The sequence below is a fragment of the Macrobrachium nipponense genome, chromosome 19, assembly GCF_015104395.2.
Source record: "Macrobrachium nipponense isolate FS-2020 chromosome 19, ASM1510439v2, whole genome shotgun sequence".
Taxonomy (NCBI): Eukaryota; Metazoa; Arthropoda; class Malacostraca; order Decapoda; family Palaemonidae; genus Macrobrachium; species Macrobrachium nipponense.
In genome coordinates this window covers 86311408-86327566 of record NC_061088.1, presented here as the reverse complement: position 1 = coordinate 86327566, position 16159 = coordinate 86311408, and the positions used below count along the sequence as shown (strand labels likewise).

General features: G+C 34.9%; 2 protein-coding genes across 2 annotated transcripts in view; both read left to right on the top strand.

Moving 5' to 3' along the window:
• The window catches only part of LOC135218833 (proteasome activator complex subunit 3-like), a 326765-nt gene that overhangs the window by 159023 nt on the left and 151583 nt on the right, over positions 1 to 16159 (top strand). The window lies entirely within an intron of this gene.
• LOC135218853 (uncharacterized) overlaps positions 9142 to 16159 on the top strand; it is a 97805-nt gene continuing 90787 nt past the window's right edge. Inside the window, exon 1 of the mRNA XM_064255305.1 lies at positions 9142 to 9508. The gene's annotated coding sequence lies outside the window, so the exon portion shown is untranslated. The remainder of the gene's footprint in view (positions 9509 to 16159) is intronic.

Genomic DNA, 16159 nt, shown 5'->3' with positions numbered 1-16159 from the left:
GAGTATTTTACTATAATATTGATCTTATATTCCACATTGCGTATTCAGTCTTTGTGCTATCAGTGTTTATGTTCTTTCTATATATATGAATTTTAAAGTAACTATAGAAAATATAGAAAATTAACCTCCACTTAAGTCCATTCATACTACTGGCAAAAAAAAAGGAGTATTTTACTATGATATTTATCTTATTTTCCTTCAATGTAGCGTTGATCTTATTGCATATTCTCACTTTGTGCTATCAATATTTATGTTCATTGTTATTTGTATGAATTTTAAGTAACTTTAGAAAACTGACCTCCACTAATGGCACTATATTTACACTATTGACGCCGTTATCTTCGTATAATTTGTTCATCATGTACTTATTGTCATCATCAACGTCATCACCATCGTGATTATGATTTGCGTCAATACAATTTCAGCAAAAAAGGGAAAATGAGAGAGAGAGAGAGGAGAGAGAAGAGAGAGAGAGATAGAGAGAGAGAGAGAGAGAGAGAGAGAGAGAGAGAGAGAGAGAGAGAGAGAGAGAGGTTTCATTGGAAAGTTGAATATAAAATAATGTATATAAGATTAGATGGTTGTTTTTTTAGAGAGAGAGAGAGAGAGGTGAATAGCAAAAAAAAGAGATTTCATTAGAAAGCTGAATTTATAAGATATTAAGATATATATATATATATATATATATATATATAGATATAATATATACACACACACACACACACACACACACACAGATATATAGATTATATATATATATATAATATATACACAATATACATATATGTGTGTGTGTCTGTATGTTTATATACACATATATATTTTATACATATATATATATTTTTATATATAGATATATGTAAATTTATATATATATCTATATATATATATATATATATGTGTGTGTGTGTGTGTGTGTGTGTGTGTGTATTATACAGGCTCTCACATGCTGCATGATTGTGTAACAGACGGCGAAATGGTATGAATTAGCATTGCATGTTGATTACATAGACTTTTGTCAGATGAATTGACTGATTGGATATTACAGACGTTGCCACATCATTGACCATAAACGAGAGAGAGAGAGAGAGAGAGAGAGAGAGAGAGAGGGTGTCTCTGTGGTTTGTTAATTGGTCTGGCGCCGGTCCCGGCTCGTCATCACTTGAAGGAAAATAATGTGTATAGGATATTATTTCAGCATCGGGCCGTTTCCCCTACAATGGTTGACTCTGTAGATAAATGGAGAAAGTGGTCACTTCCTATCAAATTCTTCAACAGTCGCAATTAAACCCTTGGGCAAAACCTTTCTCAAATTAGCCTCTTCATTTACCTATACTCTCACCTCTATAGATTTTTAATCATTGTTCTTTATTTGCATTTATTTTTCAACATAACTTCCATAAAGGAGAGTTGATTCAATTGTTCCCTTCGTATATTTCTTCCTTAGCTTTCATGGGTATTTAGTTAGAATTTTTGCTTCACCTGTGTTGTTACTAACTTTTCATTCTAAACATCGCCCATCTCATACTCATGTTCTTTCAAATACCCTTTCAAACTATCGAATTTCTCGATATCTTGTGGTTCAGATCCCACTATAAACTGTAGGTCCCGTTGCTGGGTGACCAATTGGTTCCTAGCCACGTCAAAATATCTAATCCTTCGGGCCAGCCCTAGGAGAATTGTTAATCACCTCAGTGGTCCGGTAAAACTAAGACATACTTAGTTTATATGCTCCTCGCTGTTCCCAGTCAGTGTTGCATCATCTGTCAACATCAGCTGCTCCACATTTCATAGACATCTCGATTCTTCGTCCCACAATTTTACGCTTGCATCTAATACTCTTTTTGGGTCTCCTGCATCATTCCTGCGATCAAAGACATTAAACTTCCATGGGGGCGGACTTTGCCACGAAACCAATCACTCCCCGGTTTTCATATTCTCCCACATGCTTTACTCCCATAATAATACTTTCATTTTCTACCAAGTTATTCCATCTTAAGCTTTTTGTTTCTGTTTGTACGGCACACAGCCTTTTCCCCTCTGCTCTCAAACTTCTCAGATGATTGTTTCATGGGGAATAATGATTAGCCACACACCCTCTTCCATGTCTAAACCCCAAGTTGTTTTCATATCAGTTGATCCTATAACTACATATGTTCACCTGACTTGATAAACCCAACCTGCTGTTTAGCCAACTGCTCATTGACTTCTTCTTCCCCTTTACCAGTTTTTTTGCCTTTTTTCTTCCTCTATATTTTCCTCGATTCTTTTTTTTCAGATTTACACCATTTTTTTTACAGACATTTTTACCCCTTGCATTATTATTATTACTATTTCAGTAGATGAAATCTATTCACATGGAACAAGTACACCAAAGGGAGCCATTGACTTGAAATTCAAGCTTCCAAAGAATGTCACATCATCATCATCATCATCATCATCATCATCATCATACCAGTAGATGAAACCTTTTCACATGGAACAAGCACACCATAGGGGCCACTGACTTGAAATTCAAGCTTCCAAAGAATATTATTATTATTTATTTTTATTATTATTATTATTATTATTATTATTATTATTATTATTATTATTATTACATCAGTAGATGAAACCTATTCACATGGAACAAGCCCACCAAAGGGGCCACTGACTTGAAATTCAAGCTTCCAAAGAATGTCGGTTTCAACCTCCCACCGCTAAAGATCCCACACTGCCAGCAGTAACTGATCATGATACAGAGACGCGAACCCGTGACATCTGAGTGGCCATTAACGACACTAACCACTATACCACCTCTGTTTATTTTAACTTTCACGTCTGTCAACATGCACTGTGTTTTGACGTATGATCCATTTTCTATTTCCTATGCATACTTTATTTTTATTTAGGATGTTGTACCTTCTTTGATTTCTTTTTGTTGTTGTTGTTTTTGGGGGTTAGGAAAGATCTACGGAAGAGCCTAAAAAGGTCTGATAAGTGTTTTGCGTTGAGTTAAAGATACAGGAATTTTAGGATAGGATATTTATGATTTATTTATTAGAATGAAAATGTAAAAAATAAATAATGTGCATGTTCAACATTACAGAACAACTATTTCCAATAAAATATGGCGTATTTATTTTAATTTTCGTTGGTGAAACAACGCACTATTTGACCGTAGATTTTAGCACGTTTTAATATACGTTAATTTTGGGAATATGATGTTTACAACTGATACATGATACGATTTCCAGCTTACTTGGGGCACATGCTAAAATCCACGGTCAAACAGAGCGTTGTTTCACCAACGAAGATTGAAATAAATAGACTATATTTTCTTGGAAATAATTTTTCTGTAATGTTAAACATGCAGATAATTTATTCTTTGACATTTTTATTCAGATCAATAAATCATAAATATCTTATCTTAAAATTCCTGTATCTTAAACTCGACGCGAAACACCTTTTTCAGACCTTTTTAGGCTCTTCCATAGACCTTTCCTATTCCCCAACAACAACAAAGTATAGTTTGTAGGGTTACTCCCCGAGTAAGCGAAACCAGATGGATAGCCATTAGTGTCACTCATATGACGTTTAATGAATCTCTGTAGAAATCCTATACTAAACTTATAGGTAATATAGATCATCCATCGACAATCTCCATTTCTAAAGGCGAATTCCGAACTCAATATGCCGCAAAATAAGTCCCACTTAAAAACAATCTGGAAAAATGGAACCTTAGCGTAATGGTCAGCAACGCTGACAAGCATAAAAAAGTACTTTTTTTTCTTTTTTCAGATATTCAAATATGCACGGAATAAAAGTTTTTGCATATTACATGCGTTCTCGAAACGGTCCCGAATATTGTTTCCTCGTGTATGACCGAAATCGTGGTTTATTTATTTATTTTTTTTTTCTCCAAAAAATTCACTTCGGGTCTAATGCTTTCGGCAACATAAGTTGCGTTGCAATGATGCGTGGATGGTTGAAACATTAATGTAATAGCGATTGTCACTGATGTACACATTATAGGTTACAATATATACGTATGTGTGTGTTAAACATATATGAAAATATGTAGATTCCGAGGTAGAGTGAATAGAATATTAAAGGATATTTGTAGCTTAATGCATGTATATGAATCACGGTGATGTGATAAAAATTCATATATGCATATGAATAGATATATATAAATATATATATATGTTATATATATATATCAGTATATATATATATATATATATATATCTATATATATATGTATATATATATATATATATATATATATATATATATATATATTTTATATATATATATATATATATATATGTGTGTGTGTGTGTGTGTGTGTGTGTGTGTGTGTGTGTGTATGTAAAATATTCCTTAAATCCGCGGTAGAAAGGTGAGTGACAAATTGGGTACTTGGACCAAGTACTTTCGTAGTTTATTCTACATTTTCAAATTCACACTGAATATGATAGAAGTTGACAGACCTTTATATACAAAAACAGAAAGGGGGGCGGGGTTACAGTTTTAGCCATAGAGACAAGGAGAGAAGATCAAGGGACAACAATCCAGGATGGAGATTTAAATTCCTTGTTGACGTGGCTTCAATAAAAATGGACTCCAACAGATTCCTTTTGTGGTGACCTTTGACCCTGCATATTATATATATATATATATAGTATATATTATATATAATATATATATATGTGTGTGTGTGTGTGTGTATATATATATATTATATATATATATACACATCGTATCGCGTTTTCAGACTCACTGAAATTGGAAATACGATGAGAGTAAACAATTTGCGTTCGCTTATCGGCTCGCAGTGCTAATTCGGGTACTATAGTAATAGCTCCGGTTAAAAAATATATGACAGAGCAGTTTTTGTTTCATAGCTAAAAGCAGCACTTGTACTCACAAAAGGAGAGAGAGAGAGAGAGAGAGAGAGAGAGAGAGAGAGAGAGAGAGAGAAAGCAGTGTTATAAACGATTCCAACGAAATGAACATTACTTTAATTGGTGGGGGTCTCTAGATGTAATCATTATTAGGTAGTTCAGGGAATGTTACGCTTGCAAAGTTCATATCTGAGAGTTTAATACATTATCATCATCGGTAATAACAACTCACGGAAAAGGAAAATGAAAAAAAAAAGGCTTCTTACTTTAAAGTAAAGATTATGATATTGACGGCATCACATGAGCCCAACACCCCCCCCCCTTTTTTTTTGTGAGTGCATGTTGGTAATACCCCTGTCAGAATTGAAAGTGGGCATGTTCGTGCCCCTGTGACGTCACAAGGACTTTTATTCGGTTAATAAAACGGACTTTATCTTTATCAAACTCTAAGCCAAAATGTGGGAAAGCTGTCGCTTGTCTCAAAATTAAAATAAATACGATATATTTTACTAGAAATAGTTGTTCATTTATTTTTTACATTTTCATTCTGATAAATAAATCCGAAATATCCTATCCTAACATTCCTGTATCTTTAACTCAACGCGAAACAGCTTTTTCAGACCTTTTAAGGTTTTTACATAGGTCTTTCCTCCCCCCCCCCCCCTCCAAACAAGACCAACAACAGCAACAACAACAAAAAGTAGTTTGTAGGCTTACTCCCCGAGTAAGAGGAAACTGAAAATAATTCACACTGATAACATGACTGAAAGAGGAGAAATATTATTATCATTATTCCTCCTATAGGCTGCTCAATGAGCAAGAGCCCGTGCTGGCATAAGGCCAGCTTAATCTCAAACAACAACAACAACAACATTATTTCAGTAGACCTTTCTTACCACCAAACAAGAACACGAAGAGAGAGAGAGAGAGAGAGAGAGAGAGAGAGAGAGAGAGAGAGAGAGAGAGAGAGAGATGCCGGAATATGTACCTGTGTTCCCTGGGAAAGATGTGTTGCTTTGATTAGCTTTTAAAAAAAAGAAACAAAAAGGAAAAAAAAAAAAAAAAAAAAAAAAAAAAAAGCCGGCGGCGCTTTCACACGAGCGTCCCATCATAAAAGGAACCCGAAAATACCGGAAGGAAAAATGCGGGGCGCTGATTGCCTCTCTCGGGTCAGTTAATAATGTTAAAATCTCAGTGCTCAGCCAAATTATCACCTGCGGTGAAAAAGCACAATGCCAGGTTCATAATATCACGAGTGCGCCTCAGTGGCGTATAGTCGGTATGGTGTCGGCGTGCCACCTCGGTGACCGCGAGTTCGACTCTCGGGCATTCCATTGAGAGGGTGAGAGGTGTGTATTTCTGGTGATAGAAGTTCACTTAGACGTGGTTGGAAGTCCACGTAAAGCCGTTGGTTCCCCCGGGTTGCTGGAAAACCTTGCTAGTTCCATGCAACTTAAAAACATCATACATACAAAAAAAAAAAAAAAAATATATATATATATATATATATATATATATATATATATATATATATATATATATATATATATATAATATCACGGACTTGTAACTTGTGGTTCCATTTAGAAAACGGTAGATTTTGAAAGATAGTACGTAAAAAAAATAAAGAAAGAAAAAACTTCATGTACGCCGAAACCAAATATCGCTGTATAGTCACTTCAACGGAGTTTCTTTTTTTTTTCACAAAGCTTAATTACAATATACAGTGAAGATATTAAGGTTATTCTGTGAAAAAAAAACGAAGTGGGAACAGGCTTGTGATTATTATTGATATTTATTAAAATTTTAGCAAAGTGTTTATTGATATTAGGCTTCTCCCGTGTGACTCTTTGTAGATTTTTGATAATAATAATAATAATAATAATAATAATAATAATAATGATAATAATAATAAGAATAATCATACTATAATGAGCGTAATGTCAGTCTGTCTGTCATTCAATCACGGCCAAACAGCTGGTCAGATGGGCATGAAACTTGGCAGGGTTATGGTGGGGACCCCTAAGATGGTTTGTAATGGGGTTTCATCCAACCTAACCCCCTCCTTTGTAGGGGGTGGGGGTGAGAAGGGATTCCCTGAAGCGGAGCTGTTTCTGGCCGTGAAACGAGGCTGGTTATTCCCGTAGACTTAGTTACTTTAAGATTTTTCATACATAATTTCTGTACAACTTCCCCGGAGAAAGTCGTGAATATTTCAGCTCGGACACAATAGAAGATGAAAATTATCATCAATATCCGCAAGATTTTTTTGAATAACTTAAATCCTCCATCGGGACTGCCAGTGCACAAAAATAACGTTGAAGAAGTACTGCCCAGGTAATGGTTTGCTTCGGAATTTTGATCCTGCCAATGGACATTGCAACAGAACGAGGTACACCGTTATGGAGCTAAACTCCCACGTCATCAAAGCAGTGATAGCAACGGGCCCTCACACCTGCAAACGTCTGTTCATCCCCCGGATTCCTCTGATGCCTTCGGACAACCAGTTTCCGTTCCAGTTACGGCGCAGGCAGTTTCCTATCAACCTGGCCTTCTCATTCACTGCAAACAAGTCGCAGGGCCAGACTTTGGATCGTGTTGGTGTGTTTCTGCCGTCACCCATGTTCACGCATGGCCAACTGTATGTGGCGATGAGCAGAGCAACTGACTCTGCCAACTTGAAATTAACTTTTGGACAAACTGATAATATTGTGTACAAAGAGGTTCTGTAGTAGGTATGTATAAAAATCGCCCTTATTTTAATATTGCTGAACAAATAGTACATATAAATTTTTCACTTCTGCACCCGTATTTTATCACCAATCGTAGATGGGTAAGTTTGCTAGTGATAATAATAATAATAATAATAATAATAATAATAATAATAATAATAATAATAATAATAATAAGCCAGTTCATACTTAGTCTCTTTTCGAAGTTCACTTAAATATTATTGAAAATTTCCATTAAAATGACCATGTATCCGTGTTTGGTTATGGCATATGTAAAGATGCTATTTTGTATTTTATTTTACGCATTTTGAAAATTACGCAGTTTTCTAGATAGTCACAAGTGACAATATTTCTGTTCACACTTCAAATAAAATCGATTTAAATTTTATATGCTGCTCCAATGAAAAAAAAATAGTTTTTTACATGATTTTTGAAAAATCTCTATATTGCACCATTAAAGACTCAACTAAATTATTGAAATTTGAGAATTTTTTTTTTTCGTGGAGTTTAAATGGAGTTGAATGCGTACTACTATACATCTTCATGCAGCGCAATAAGTGCATTCAGATTATGCAATTGTTACCAATTTCTGTTTATATCAGTTATTCTTGTATGCGTGTATATATATATATATATATATATATATTATATATATATATATATAAATTTATATAATACGTATGTATATAAATATATATGTGTATATATATGTTATACATATGTATATATGTATGGCAAATGCGTGCCTTTAAAAATTCCCCTCATCTCAGTTTATCATACATAACCAGTCACTTTCGTTTCCACTTATCCAGTCCATTGATTATGTATTTTGCAGCGAATTCAAATGAATGACTCAGTGTTTGAATGGGACGTCCCCCCACCTCTCTCTCTCTCTCTCTCTCTCTCGCGCACGCCCCACCGCCCCCCTCCCCCCGCCCCCCGCCCCTCCCCGAAAAAGGATTAAGAGAATCAAAAAAGTCAACCCACATTGCTCTTCCAACCACCCACGCAAGACTGGCACATCTCCCCCCCCCCCCCCCCCCGATTATACTTTTCGTCACTGTTGATTCTGCCTTCCGATTGGTCATCGCAGACGACTTCTATGACGGGACCCCCGAGTAGTCGCTCCCTGATTGGTCACTTCCCTTAAGCAGCTGATTCGACGTCACGGATGCCGCGTCTTCCCATTGGCTATCGCCGCTCCCCCTCCGATGACGTCGGCAGGTCACACGAAAAGGTCTTGAAAGATTCGAAAGGTTTTGTTCAGTTTTCGAGGATGTAGGTCAATTTTTTTCGAAAATTAGGTGTAATTACGGTTCGTATTTGTATGTTTATGACTGCTTTCCAATTCTCTCGTAGAAATACTTCGTTAAACTGAGCTCCAACCTTCCAAAGCATCACTCGTGACCGTTTCATTACGACCGACGACCTTTGGCAACTGGACGAAACCCTGGGGGAAATTCCGTCGGCCCGGAGGTCCTAGCGCCGAAACCGAGGCTGTATAAGACCCACCGTCGCAACTTCGACGTAGAAGACGTAACGCAACTCGTAAAGCTGCAACAAATCCACCACCCGAGTTTCGCCAGCAAGGTCTTCCGAATCGCCGGAGAGAGGTTGAGAGAGAGACCCACACACACACACAAACACACACTCGGCCACCGACGAGTTACCGCTACAAGAGCACAGCGGCCCAATTGCAAGGCAGCCGCCACACAGACCAGAAGTCCCCCTCTCTCTTCCTTCCGCTCTCTTGGCATTCAACTCGCTGCTGGCTTCTGCTAGGTCACCTGTACTAGTCAACGCCCCACACGCCCCACCTGCCCTCAGGAAAGGTCGTCCTCTGTGCTCTTCTTGAAGAAGCCCTACTCCAACACCACCACATTCGAGGTAAGCTTGATGATTTGGAATTTTGTTGAAGTCTCTCTCCTGCGTGTTCGTGAACTTTGACCCACTTTCGGAGCCGTTTGACTTTTAGATATGATATATGCTCGCCGTTTGTTCATTTTTTTTTATTTTCTCTTTTTCTTGTTAGATGCAGACCGTGTTCGCCTTTTATTCCTCTCTTTACTCTCATTTTTACGTAGATGCTTCATTATTCTATCTGTTTTTCTTCTCAGAGTTAGACTTTTCATTCATCCTCGGGTATAATATATGTTTCTTTACCTGCGATTCGAAGTACAGGGCGTCCATAAAGTCCCGGTACCATTACAAGTATTTATTGCCCAGAATGGTACTGGGGCGTTATGGACACCCTGTGATATATATAATAGTTTTGTGACCATTTTATCTTCTAGAAACATTTTTCTTGAATGCTGCTTTAACAGTTACTACCTCCTGTCTGGTGAAAATATCACCGTAACATCTCAGTAGTTCTATCAGTGTTGACAAAGAATTATTGGTTATATCGCTGTCGCCATTACCTTTTATGATAGCGATTATAGATACGAAGGCAAAGAAAAAAAATTGATTATCTTAAAAAGCTTTATTCTTAAATGTCAGAGATCTAAAGCTGTTTGAATCTAAAAGCTTGAATCTAAGCCTCGTTTTTTTATAAAGAATATTATCTTCGTCATTAAATTTATTTCGAGAGTATTATTTCCGTCATTAGCTTTCATTCTATTCAAATTTAGCTTCCAGTTTGTGAAAATATCGAATAACGTAACAGAAAACAATAGATGCCACTGTCAACGATGATAGTATGATGTCGAGTCTATAAACATCATATAATTCGAGAAACGTAGTATATAGTTCCAGTGGACCATTGGTCGATTCGTACGTTGAGGTAGCTAGTAGTTTGAGAAGCAGGATTTCCACGTGTAATCGACGTGAACTTTGACAGCTATTTCGTCCCATCTGTCTGGACTAGACACGGGTAGATGGATCGTATGAATACATCTCGCCAATAACAATAAGCTTTACTTCGCGGGTGGATATTTCTCTTTATGATGTATCGTAGTTATACTTTTACGTGTTTACGTGATTCTATCTTATTTGCTAAGAAGAAGTTTTTCGGACATCAGTACTTCGTCATATTGGTGTTCCTTTACGTTTTATCCTCCTGAATGTTTTTATAGAAGAAGCAGTTTTTCGTATTTTATATATGTGTGTGTGTAACTTATAAAAGCTATGAGTTTACGTTTGACACACACATACGTCCATATATGTGTGTGTGTGTAGATAATTGGATGTGTGTGTGTGTGTGTGTGTGTGGCGTGCATATGTAGAACTCATAGCTTTTAGAAGTTACAGATATTTGATAACAGTAGTAGGTATCTGCTACTTCTTTTAAGAAATGTTTGATGTAACTTTGATTAACCTTTATATATATGTGCGTGTGTGTTCATTGTTAGTGTATGCATAAACATACTTACACGTTTCTATTTATTCATTCATTAAATTCAACATTGCATTGTCATCTTAACTTGGGTGGCATCAAGAGGAGAAGACAATGGTTACTATCAAATTCATACTGAAAGTGCTACTACATGGAAAGGTTAATCGTTAATTGCTTAAATAACTATTTTCTTGCCCCCCGCCAACTCCAACTCCCCAACATGGTTGAGGGGAATGGTATTCTTTTGTTTTTCCCACCTTTTCAAAGTATTCCTTTGTAAGGTTAATGTTTTGCAAACCGTAATGTGACATACTCCGTGAGTACAATAAATTCATCGTTGTTGCAGTGGGTCTGTTTCCAGCGTGTCAGATGTGACGAACTATAAGCTGCTTGCTTCCAGATACAAAACTTTTCGTATATTAAAAATCCAAAAATATCCTCGTTAATATTTCCAGAAATCAAGTTACAATGCTATATTGCGGTAAGGTAATATGTATTAACATAAATCAAGTTATGATATATTACCACTTTTAAGTTATATTATATTACCATGTTAAGTTATAATATCATATTACGTAAGTTATAATGTTATATAACGTTAGGTGATGCCCTATGTATCATTCATTCCCAACACCCACCTCTCTGCCCCCCCTAAAAAAATAAAAAATAATTAAAACAGGTTTTTGAGACTCCATCAAAATATACTGAATTTAAACTACACAATTTTTAGGTCCTTTGTGGCTATAGATGAGAGACTGTCACTATTTTTATAGGTTTTTCTGTGACTGTCATTATTTTTGTAAGGTTATTCCTTAACTCACTGTTTTTATATGGTTTTTCATTGACTGTCAGTATTTTTATAGTTTTCCTTTGACTGTCAGTATATTTGTAAGGTTTTCCTTTGTCACTATTTTTATATGTTTTTTCTTTGATTGTCAATATTTTTACATATGTATTTCTTCGACTCAGTATTTTTATATGGTTTTTCTTCGACTCAGTATTTTTTTTATGGTTTTCCTTTGACTGTCAGTATTAAAACTGACAGTCAAAGGAAAACCTTAAAAGAAATAGTGGCAGTTAAAGAAAAACCTGATAAAAATACTGAGGCAAAGAAACCCATATTGACAATCAAAGAAAAACTATATAAAATTACTGTCAGTGAAAGAAAACTATATAAAATTACTGTCAGTGAAAGAAAACTATATAAAATTACTGACAGTCAAAGAAAACTATATAAAATTACTGTCAGTCAAAGAAAACTTTATAAAATTACTGACAGTCAAAGAAAACTAAATAAAATTACTGTCAGTGAAAGAAAACTATATAAAATTACTGACAGTTAAAGAAAAACTATAAAACTACTGACAGTTAAAGGAAAAGTATATAAAACACTGAGTCAGAGAAAAAAAAACATGTTAAAATATTGACAAGCAAAGAAAAACTGTATAAAACTACTGACAGTCAAAGAAAAACTGTATAAAACTACTGACAGTCAAAGAAAAACTGAATAAAACTACTGACAGTCAAAGAAAAACTGTATAGAACTACTGACAGTCAAAGAAAAATCATATAAAAATAATGACAATCAAAAGGAAAATCGTACTTTTGTACGATTTTCCTTTTGATTGTCATTATTTTATATGATTTTCCTTTGACTGTCAGTAGTTTTATATAGTTTTTCTTTTACTGTCAGTAATTTTATATAGTTTTCTTTCACTGACAGTAATTTTATATAGTTTTTCTTTGATTGTCATTAATTTTATATAGTTTTTCTTTGTCTCAATAGTTTTATATAGTTTTCTTTTGACTGTCACTATTTTTATATAGTTCTTCTTTATATAGTTTTTCTTTGTCTCAGTAGTTTTATATAGCTGTTTCCTTCGATTGTCACTATTTTTATATAGTTTTCCTTGACTGTCGCTCTTTATATAGTTTTTCTATAACTATCATCATTTTTATATAGTTTTCCTTGGACTGTCACTCTTCTTATGTGGTTTTTCTTTGACGCGCCTCTGCTGTCGCCGTTGTGTTAACGAAGTTCGTGTTTGTCCAGGCTCTTCAGATGTGTCCTTTTCTCGAACTGGAGAGTAATCAAACGATTCTATTTTCATTCATTATCACGACCATTCAATTGGTGGTTCCAATTATCCTGAAGTGCTCTCGAGTGCTTGTTTCCATCGCTCGTCGCCTTTTTTACCCCTCCCCCCCTTCTCTCTCTCTCTCTCTCTCTCTCTCTCTCTCTCTCTCGATTTTGCAATACTTCTCAAGAATGCCATATGGAAAAAAGTAATTGATTTGAGCGATGTATTTCAATTTCGCTCTCTCTCTCTCTCTCTCTGTTATGCAAATTCCACGGATGTGTTGGAAGGTACGAAATGACATTAAATTTCCGTGTTCTATTTTTTATTTATTAAATTTGCTTATTGAATCTATTATGCGCCGTGAGTTGCAATCGGTATTTTTATAGAAATGATTGCCTGTTGCATCATTTTCTTCATAAGTAATAAGTAAAAAGCACACGAACACACAAATTATGCAAGACTATAACAGAAGAAAAAGACCACCTACTCCTCGGTTCCTCGGATAAAGAGAAATCCGTTGGACTCTGCCCCCTTTGGTCGGAGACAGAACTCGCTTAAAACTGCAGAGAACACACGAGGGGGTTAGTTTTTCGGGAACACGGAAGTATGCGCTGGAGTTCCGGCGATTAAAGATGGAACGAGAGAGAAAGAGAGAAGAGAAACCTCCCCCTTGGGTCGTGGTAAAGAGATTCCTCTCCCCTCCTCAAAGCAGAACGTTTTAAGAAATCTGCAAGCCTTGCGGATGGCAGGGAATGTCAGTGCTAGATTCTGTCTTCAGTTGAAGTTGGTAATCCTCTGACTTTTAACTATTATTATTATTATTATTATTATTCAGAAGATGAAACCTATTCATATGGAACAAGCCCATCACAGGGGCCATCGACTTGAAATTACAGCTTCCAGATTGAATATTATTATATTATTAATATTATTATTATTATTATTATTATTATTATTATTATTATTATTATTATTATTATTATTCAGAAGATGAAACCTATTCATATGGAACAAGCCTACCACAGGGGCCATTGACTTGGAATTCAAGCTTCCAGAGAATATTATTATTATTATTATTATTATACCTTATATTATTATCCCATTATTATTATTATTATTCTTATTCAGAAGATGAAACCTATTCATATGGAACAAGCCTACCACAGGGGCCATTGACTGGAAATTCAAGCTTCCAAAGAATACTTTGCTCATTAGGAAGAGGTAAGAGGTACAGGGAAATACAGAATGAAGAGGTCTCACTTACTAAAAGAAATAAAAAATAATTAAATAAATTAATAAATAGTTAAAAATGTATTGAAATGTAAGGAGAATAGTATTTGGTTGGTAAAGCACTGCATCTTCGTTTGAACTTCTCATGTTTCAATAACATAGTTCCTAGCATGCGATGTGGTTCAGCTGCCATTATTTGGAATTCGATTCCTACTTTCGTATTCCCTGACTTACGATATTATATCATTGAAAAGGCAAGCCCAGCTCTTATTTCTTTTTCATTTTGTTTAGTTTTGCTTGGCCATATATGTGCACTGTAGGCATTATTTAAGGGTCTTTGCAGCGTGCCCTTGGTCCCTAGCTGACGCCCCTGTCATTCCTTTTACTGTACCTCCGTTCATATTCTCTTTCTTCCATCTTACTTTCCTTAACCCTCTCCTAACAGCAAGGTGTTAAACCTGTCAAACTTTTTACTGTGCTTGCGTTTCAGCGCTGAATGACCTCACAGCTCCCAGCTCTTGGACTCTGGCCTAACTTCTGTGTTTTATTCCGTTCTTAATATGAGCACTGGCTGGAAAAAATGAAGAATTCTGGTCGGCTTCTTATAACTTTACGGACATAGCTTCTTTAAACGAATTTGTCTCTTTAGATTGTTGTTTAGTGCAACGAGAGTCGCTGCTGGTTTGATCCTGTGCCAAGAAGGGTTCATTTCAACTGTAAAATTATGATTTTTTTTTAAAGCGGTTTTTGTAAAGTCTCTCTCTCTCTCTCTCTCTCTCTCTCTCTCTCTCTCTCTCTCTCTCGTTTTTTTTAATATATACATATACTATAATATACATACATATATACTATATATATATATATAGTAATATATATATATATATATATATATATATATATATATATATGTGTATGTGTATATATATATATATATATATATATATATATTAGATATATATATATATATATAACGAGAGAGAGAATGGGAAGACTTTTCAAACCCATTCTTTAAAAAAAAATCACATACATATATATATAACGTATATACATATATAATATAAGTATGTATGTATATGTATATAGTATATCACCTGTCTCTATTAAAATATATAAACTTATCTGCTTAAACTTTTATATAAAATTGACCGCTCAAGATTGCATAACCATGTGCAGTAAAACCTCTACTCCAGAACAAAGCCTTGAATTCCGAATAAAAAAGATATATATTTACATAAAAGACTGCTCGTTACGTCATGATCATCGGAAGCAACTTCCTTTCTCCTCCTCCTCCTCCTCCTCTTCTTCTTCATCTTTCTTTGCATGAGGGAAAGCGGTCATATCAGGTCGTAAAATTGTTCTCCCTGGCAGATTATGATGACAGTCGATCGCCGTTGGATTTCTTGCCCGAGGGTATGTTTGTCTGGTTTGGGTAAATGTCATAGATTTCATTTTTTTTATTCTTTAGTGACTTGTTAAGAAGTGTTTGTCTAAGTTGAGTATATGTCATAGATTTCAGTCTTTTTTTATTTATTAATGTATTTGTTTATTTTGTGTTTGAGTGACTTGTCTAAGAAATGTTAGTCTCGGTTGGGTAAATGTCCCAGATTTCAATTTTTTTATTATTATTTTTTTAGTGACTTGTCTAAGAAATGTTTGTCTGGGTTGAGTAAACGACATAGATTTCCTTTTTTTTCTATTTTTTCATTGTTTGAGTGACTGTATTATTATTATTATTATTATTATTATTATTATTATTATTATTATTATTATTTATTATTATTTAAATCCTGTAGCCCACTTAAACACACCTACTCAGTTCCTCTTTTGGCTTCGTGGTCTCTATTATTATTATTATTATTATTATTATTATTATTATTATTTATTATTATTATT